Genomic DNA, 8501 nt, shown 5'->3' on the forward strand with positions numbered 1-8501 from the left:
GCAATGGCGCGATCTCGGCTCACCGCAACCTCCGCCTCCTGGGTTCAGGCAATTCTCCTGCCTCAGCTTCCTGAGTAGCTGGGATTACAGGCACGCACCACCATGCCCAGCTAATTTTCTGTATTTTTAGTAGAGGCGGGGTTTCACCATGTTGACCAGGATGGTCTCGATCTCTTGACCTCGTGATCCACCCGCCTCGGCCTCCCAAAGTGCTGGGATTACAGGCTTGAGCCACCGCACCCCGCGGAACTCCTGGTCTTAAGCAAACTTCTCACCTCCCAAAGAGCTTGGATTACATGCATGAACCATTACACCTGGTCTATAATTATTTATCTCTAATCATTACAACTCCTAAATTTCTTGGAGGTAAATATTACAAAATCCCCATTTTTACATAGGAAGAAATTGCACTCTGGAAAGTTAGTGAGAAAATTGCACCAGGCCACACAGCTGGTATGTAGTAGAAACTGAATTTGAGTCCTGGTTCATGTGATGCTAAAGACATCTTCTACCTATAAACTACCTGAAGGGCAAATAAGAAGGAACATTTTTCTGACTTTTCCACAAGGTATAAACATGATGAATAATTCTGATGAAGCTAGGGAAAAAAATAAACAGCAAAAAGTGATGAATAAAATTCCAAGCACGTACTTATTCTTGGCAATTGGATTTTTTACGGAGAATTAGGCTTTTAAATTTTCCTTTTGACATATGTTCATCTTGGCCGGGCGTGGTGGCTCAAGCCTATAATCCAAGCACTTTGGAGGCCAAGGCGGGCAGATCACCTGAGGTCAGGAGTTCAAGACCAGCCTGACCAACATGGCGAAACCCTGTCTAAAAAAAAAAAAAGAAATATGTTCATCTCAGAAAGACTCGTAGAAAGTACCCCAGAAGGACGGAGGTTGTTGGGATTATTAGGATCTTTTTCTTTTCTTTTTTTTTTTTTTGAAACAGGGTCTCCCTGTGTCACCCAGGCTGGAGTGCAGGGACATGATTTCAGCTCACCGCAACCTCCGCCTTCCTCGTTCAAGAGATTCTGCTCCCTTAGCCTCCCAACTAGCTGGGATTACAGGCACCTGCCACCACGCCCAGCTAATTTTTGTATTTTTTTTTAGTAGAGAGAGGCCAACATTTCACCATGTTGGCCAGGCTGCTCTCAAACTCCTGACCGCAGGTGAACTGCCCACCTTGGCCTTCCAAAGTGCTGGGATTACAGTCATGAGCTGAGCTGGACCTATTAGTGCCTCTTTGTTTCTAAACATTTTATAATTGAAGAAATGTAACATTGTGAAAATTATTTTCTTTTCTTTTTCTTTCTTTTTTTTTTTTTTTTTAATCTTGAGACAGGATCTGGTTCTATTGCCAAGGCTGGAGTTCAGTGGTGCTATCATGGCTCATTGCAGCCAGGTGCTCACCACTACATTCAGCTTTTCTTTTTTTATTTTATTTATTTATTTATTTGTAGAGACAGGGTTTGCCACATTGCCCAGGCTGGTCTTGAACTCCTGAGATCAAGCAGTCTGCCTGCCTCAACCTCCCAAAGTGATGGGATTACAGACATGTGCCACCACGACTGGCCAATAGTCTTTAGCGTAAAAATCACCCATATTGAATGAGTTTGAAGAACAATGTTTGGAGGAAGACTGACCCATATTGAGTTGGAAAGTGTTCTGATTGAAAAAAAAGAAATTGGGCCGGGCGCGGTGGCTCACACCTGTAATCTCAGCACTTTGGGAGGCCGAGGGGGGTGGATCACGAGGTCAAGAGATCGAGACCATCCTGGTCAACATGGTGAAACCCCGTCTCTACTAAAAATACAAAAAAAATCAGCTGGGCATGGTGGCGCATGCCTGTAATCCCAGCTACTCAGGAGGCTGAGGCAGGAGAATTGCCTGAACCCAGGAGGCGGAGGTTGCAGTGAACCGAGATCGCGCCATTGCACTCCAGCCTGGGTAACATGAGTGAAACTCCATCTCAAAAAAAAAACAAAAAGAAATTATAGGCCAACATTTATAGTATAATAACATTTCTGCAAGAAGAGAAATTGACCAACTGGGCGTGGTGGCTCATGCCTGTAACCCCAGCACTTTGGGAGGTTGCGGCAGACAGATGAGTGAGTGAGTTGCTTGAGTACAGGATTTAAAGACCAACCTGGGCAACATGGAGAAACCCCATCTCTCAAAAAAAAAAAAAAACAAAAAAAAAAAACACTAGGCTGGGTACAGTGGCTCACGCCTATAATCCTAGCACTTTGGGAGGCCGAGGCGGGTGGATCACAAGGTCAAGCGATCAAGACCATCCTGGTCAACACGGTGAAACCCCATCTCTACTGAAAATACAAAAATTAGCTGGGCATGGTGGTGCATGCCTATAATCCCAGAGACTTGGGAGGCTTGAGACCAGCCTGGCTAACACAGTGAAACACCATCTCTACAGAAAAAAAAAAAACAAAAAAACATCTTTTATAGAAAAAATTAGCCAGGCCTGGTGGCACATGTCTATAATCTCAACTACTCCTGTAATCTCAGAAGGCTAAGGTGGGAGAACCATCTGAACCCAGGAGTCGGAGGTTGCTTTGAGCTGAGATCATGCCTCTTCACTCCAGCCTGCTCAACAGACTTATACTGTGTCTCAAAATGAAAGAAGAGGAGAGGGAAGGGGAGGGGGAGAGGGAAGCGTGGGGAGGGGGTAGAAGGGGAGCCCCAGGGCCCCAGACCTATAAAGGGGGACACTCTACTGTAGGCCTCAACCAATGCACTTACTATAAGCAGGAAGGCCACTAGAAAATGCCCTTTTTTTTTTTTTTTAGAGACAGGGTCTCTCTATACTGCCCAGGCGGTGGCTATTCACAGGCACCTTCCCTCTACTGATCAGCATGGGAGTTTTGACCTGCTGGGTTTCCCACCTGGGCCAGTCCACCCCTTCTTAGGCAACTTGCTGGTCCTTCACTCCTGGGAGGTCACCATATTGATGCCAAACTTAGTGTGGACACCCAATTGGCATAGCGCACTACAGCCCAGAACTCCTGGGCTCAAGCGATCCTCCCACCTCAGCCTCCCAGGTAGCTGAACTGCCCATATCTTTTTTTATTTTTATTTTATTTATTATTATTTTTTTAAGACAGGGTTTCACCATGTTGGTCAGACTGGTCTTGAACTCCCGACCTCAAGTGATCCACCCTCCTTGGCCTCCAAAGTGCTTGGATTACAGGCGTGAGCCACCACGTCCGGCCCTGAACTGCCCATATCTTAAAATGACTAATGGCAGGAGAAACTCACTCCCCATTCACCAGATGCCCGGAATAGCTGAGAGTTCTGAACTTGAACATATCAAAGACCAGGAATGATGGGGCTCAGTGGTTCCTTCTGACCCAAACAACACCCTCCAGATTTCCGACATGGAGTCCCAGGTCGTGATAATAGTGGGACATCAACTTTTGGACTTTTTGGTGGATACCAGGGCTCAGTATTTGGTGATAAACACCTGGCTGCCCAAACTCTCTTCAGAAACTGTAAAAGTGACTGGGGCCTCTGGAGAAACCGTGATGAAACTGTTTCTCCAACCCCTAAAAATGTAAACTGGGACAAGCCCACCTAGAACACAGCTTTCTGTATACGCCTGAATGCCCCATTCTCCTGCTGGGACATGACCTTCTAACTAAAATTCAATGCCAAAGTTACTTTCAGCCCAGGATGACTAAATATTGGGAGGGGAGGGGAGGGGAGTGGAGGAATATAAAATACAATATAATAAAATAATAAAATAAAATAAAAATACAAGAATTAGCCAGGCATGGTTGTGCACATGTGTAGTCCCAGCAACTTGGGAGGTTGAGGTGGTGGAAGGATTGCTGGAGCCTGGAAATCAGGGGTCACAGTTAGCAAAGATTTTACCACTGTACTCCAGCCTGGGAGACACAGGAAGATTCTGTCTCAAAATAATAATAATAATAATGATAATATTTTAGACTCAATGAAACAGTCTATTTTGCTATAATATGTGTTTCTGTGATCCCAAGCAGGCTGAAAATTAGAGGGGTGTTGGCAGTATAATCCTAAAGATGAAGTGATTCAAACACTTGCTTTTCCTAGCCAAGGAGTGAGAGAATAAGGGAGTTGTGTGACAACCTTCAGCTCAGCTGCTGCACTGACAGGAGTCTGTCATTTCAGTTCTTTTAAGAAAATCTGGGCCAGGCACGGTGGCTCACGCCTGTAATCCCAGCACTTTGGGAGGCTGAGGCAGATGAATCACCTGAGGTCAGGAGTTCAAGAAACAGACTGACCGATATGGTGAAACCTCATTTCTACTAAAAATACAAAAAATTAGCCAGTACCTGTAATCCCAGCTACTTGGGAGGCTGAGGCAGGGGAATCGATTGAACCTGGGAGGCAGAGGTTGCAGTGAGCCAAGATCACACCACTGCACTCCAGCCTGGGCAACAGACTAGACTTCTGTCTCGAAACAAAACAAAACAAAACAAAAAACCTGAGAGCATCAGGGCGTCCTTCTAGGAGAAGCATACCATAGCCACAGCCTTGGGGCAGTCTGATAGGTAGGTGGGACTCAGCTCCCAGCAGTTTCCACCCGTTGATGTTAATCTTCCTCCTATGCCTGGAGCCCCACTTCATCTATGAGGTTAGGCCCTTGAGCCAGCATTTCCACACTATTGGGTTTTTTTGCTGTTTTTTTTTTTTTTTTTGTGGCCATCTTTCCGTTGAGCACTCAGCTCAGTTCTGCCATTAAAATTACCTCAATTCCAAGAGGCTTTGACCCATGAAGTCCTTCTACTATTGAAGATCATTGATAGAAAATATGTCTGTATTATAGAAACTCTCTGGAGGGGAGCTTCTGGTCATTTTTCTTCCATATATTACCATTTTGCTTTCATGTATTGGCCATATTAAGAACTATCTGCAGAAGGTCTATATCATATAAGAGAAAAACTGAAACCAAAACACCTTTCCAGAATGTATGCTTTTTTTTTGTTGCTCAATCTCGCCCAGATCATAAGATCATAGGTTAGTTAGCCTTATCTAGATAGTCTGTAAAGCATCTAGATTTCTAGTGTTGTTTAACTTTCCCAAGCTTCTATTGCATTCAAAATTAAAAGCTAGTTTCTCAATCATACGCTGATACTAATCTTATAGGTATGAAATGAGGTCCATGCAGATCTGAACAATCACTGTTTTCTTACTATTAAGCGTTAGTCTTTTTTTTTTTTTTAGAAGAAGAAAGAGAGAAAGAAAGAGAAAGAATAAAAAAAAAGAATAAAGGAGAGGAAGAAAGAGGAAGAGGAAGAGGGAGAGAGAACAGGGGTGTTGCTTTATTGCCCGGGCTAGAATGCAGTCTAAAAATGGGTATGCCTATAATTGTGTTTAATAATAGAGACATGAAAAAAAAATGAGGGAAGAAAATAACTAACAAGCCAACAAATATTTCATTTAAACCTATAAATAGGTGTGAGGTGGTACTGATAAGAGTGTATAATTTGTGGCCGGGTGCAGTGGCTCACGCCTGTAATCCCAGCACTTTGGGAGGCCGAGGCGGGTGGATCACGAGGTCAAGAGATCGAGGCCATCCTGGTCAACACAGTGAAACCCCGTCTCTACTAAAAATACAAAACATAAGCTGGGCATGGTGGCGCATGCCTGTAATCCCAGCTACTCAGGAGGCTGAGGCAGGAGAATTGCCTGAACCCAGGAGGCAGAGGTTGCGGTGAGCCGAGATCGCGCCATTGCACTCCAGCCTGGGTAACAAGAGCGAAACTCCGTCTCAAAAAAAAAAAATAAATAAATAAATAAAATAAAGTGGAGAGTTCTATAAATGTTAATTAAGTCTACTTCTTCCGGATCTGAGTTCAAGTCCTGGATATCGTTGTTAACTTTCTGTCTCATTGATCTTGAAGTCTCCCACTATTATTGTGTGGGAGTCTAAGTCTCTTTATAAGTCTTATATATCTGGGTATTCCTGTATTGGGTGCGTATATATTTAGGATCTTTAGCTCTTCTTGTTGCATTGATCCTTTTATCATTATTTAATATCCTTCTTTGCTTCTTTTGATCTTGGTTGCTTTAAAGCCTATTTTATCAGCAAAAATTGCAACTCCTGCTTTCTATTTATTTATTTATTTTTGCTCTCCGTTTGGTTGGTAAATCTTTCTTTTTTTTTTTTTTTTTGGAGACGGAGTTTCGCTCTTGTTACCCAGGCTGGAGTGCAATGGCACAATCTCAGCTCACTGCAACCTCCGCCTCCTGGTTCAGGCAATTCTCCTGCCTCGGCCTCCTGAGTAGCTGGGATTACAGGCATGCGCCACCATGCTCAGCTAATTTTTTGTATTTTTAGTAGAGACGGGGTTTCACCATGTTGACCAGGATGGTCTCGATCTCTTGACCTCGTGATCCACCCGCCTCGGCCTCCCAAAGTGCTGGGATTACAGGCGTGAGCCACCGCGCCCGGCTGGTAAATCTTTCTTTATCCCTTTGTTTTGAGTCTTTGTGTATCCTTGCATGTGAGATGGGTCTAGATGTAGCATACCAATGGGTCTTGGCTTTTTTTGCCTGTCTGTGCCTTTGGATTGGGGGATTTAGTCTATAATAATAATATATGTGAGTTTGATACTGATATTTAATGTAAGCTGACTGTTTTGCCCATTCATTGATGTAAGTTCTTAATTATGTTGATGTTCTTTATTTATTTATTTTTTTTTTTGAGATGGAGTTTCACTCATGTTACCCAGGCTGGAGTGCAATGGCGCGATCTCGGCTCACCGCAACCTCCGCCTCCTGGGTTCAGGCAATTCTCCTGCCTTAGTCTCCTGAGTAGCTGGGATTACAGGCACGCACCACCATGCCCAGCTAATTTTTTGTATTTTTAGTAGAGACGGGGTTTCGCCATGTTGACCAGGATGGTCTCGATCTCTTGACCTCGTGATCCACCCACCTTGGCCTCCCAAAGTGCTGGGATTACAGGCTTGAGCCACCGCGCCCGGCCGATGTTCTTTATTTTTTTTGGTATTTTTTAGAAAGGCTGATACTGGTTGTTCCTTTCTATTTGTAGTGGTTCTTTCAGAAGCTCTTGTAAAGCAGGCCTGGTGGTGATGAAATCTCTCAGTGCTTGCTTGTTCACAAAAGATTTTATTTTTCCTTAGCTTATGAAGCTTAGTTTGGCTGGATGTAAAATCCTGGGTTGAAAGTTCTTTAAGGATGTTGAATATTGGCCCCCACTCTCTTCTGGCTTGTAGGGTTTCTGCTAAGAGATCTGCTGTGAGTCTGATAGGCTTCCCTTTATGGGTACCTGACCTTTCTCTCTGGCTGCCCTCAGTATTTTCTCTTTCATTTCAACGCTGGTGAATCTGGCGATTATGTGCCTTGAGGTTGGTCTTCTTGAGGAATATCTTTGTGGTGTTCTCTGTATTACGTGGACTTGAATATTGTCCTGCCTTGCTAGGTTGGGAAAGCTTTCCTGAATAATATCCTGAGGCGTATTTTCCAGCTTGGATTGATTCTCTTTGTCACATTCAGGTACACCTATCAAACGTAGATTAGGTCTTTTCACATAGTCCCATATTTCTTGGAGACTTTGCTCCTTCCTTTTTATCCTTTTTTCTCTAATCTTGTCTTCTCGTTTTATTTCATTAAGTTGGTCTTCAACCTCTGATATCTTTTCTTCTGCTTGATCAATTCTGCTGTTAAAACTTGTGCATACTTCGCGAAGTTCTCGTGTTGTGTTTTTCAGCTCCATTAATTCACTTATATTCCTCTCTAAATTGTGTATTCTTGTTAACATTTCATCAAACCTTTTTTCAAAGTTCTTAGTTTCTTTGCATTGGGTTAGAACAAGTTCTTTTAATTCCCAGAAGTTTCTTATCATCCACCTTTTAAAGCCTGCTTCTGTTAACACAGTCTTTCTCCATCAGGCCTTGTTCCATTGCTGATGAGGAACTGTGATCCCCTGTAGAGGGAGAGGCATTCTAATTTTGGGTATGCTCAGTCTTTTTAAGCTGGTTTCTTCCCTTTGTTATAGATTTATCCATCTGTGGTCTTTATAATTACCGTCTTCATAGTTGGGTTTCTGAATGGACGTCCAACTTGTTGAATCCCGGCGCTAAAATCTGAGCGTTATGATTGATGGTGCTTTTCTGACTCTGCACCAAGAACCGCCGCACCAAGGCAGCGGCAAACCTGCCTCGCCGGCCACAAGAGTCACGCTGGTGACCCGTGGGGCTCCTCCGCTTGGAATCTCCTGGTGCGTGAGCAACAAAAATTCATCTGAAAGTGTGGCATCCTCTCATTCTCTGCGCTTTCACTGGGAGCTACAATCCCGAGCTGCTAGTAATCAGCCATCTTCTGTTTTGTTTTTTTTCCAGGCTGGAGTGCTGTGGCACGATCTCAGCTCACTGCGACCTCCACCTCCTGGGTTCAAGCAATTCTCCTGCCTCAGCTTCCCGAGTAGCTGGGATTACAGGCACCCACCATGCCTGACAAATCTTCCTGTATTTTTAG

At 44.0% G+C, this 8501-nt stretch overlaps 1 long non-coding RNA gene across 1 annotated transcript in view; it reads right to left on the reverse strand.

Annotated features, from left to right (window-relative positions):
- Window positions 1–3055, reverse strand: part of LOC116526491 — a 14519-nt gene extending 11464 nt beyond the window's left edge. The window contains exon 1 of the long non-coding RNA XR_004258181.1: window positions 3014–3055. This is a non-coding gene — a long non-coding RNA (uncharacterized LOC116526491). The remainder of the gene's footprint in view (window positions 1–3013) is intronic.
- Between the last annotated feature and the right edge of the window lie 5446 nt (window positions 3056–8501).

Source organism: Sapajus apella, unplaced genomic scaffold (genome assembly GCF_009761245.1).
Source record: "Sapajus apella isolate SASKATOON/1434 unplaced genomic scaffold, GSC_monkey_1.0 scaffold51, whole genome shotgun sequence".
NCBI lineage: Eukaryota > Metazoa > Chordata > Mammalia > Primates > Cebidae > Sapajus > Sapajus apella.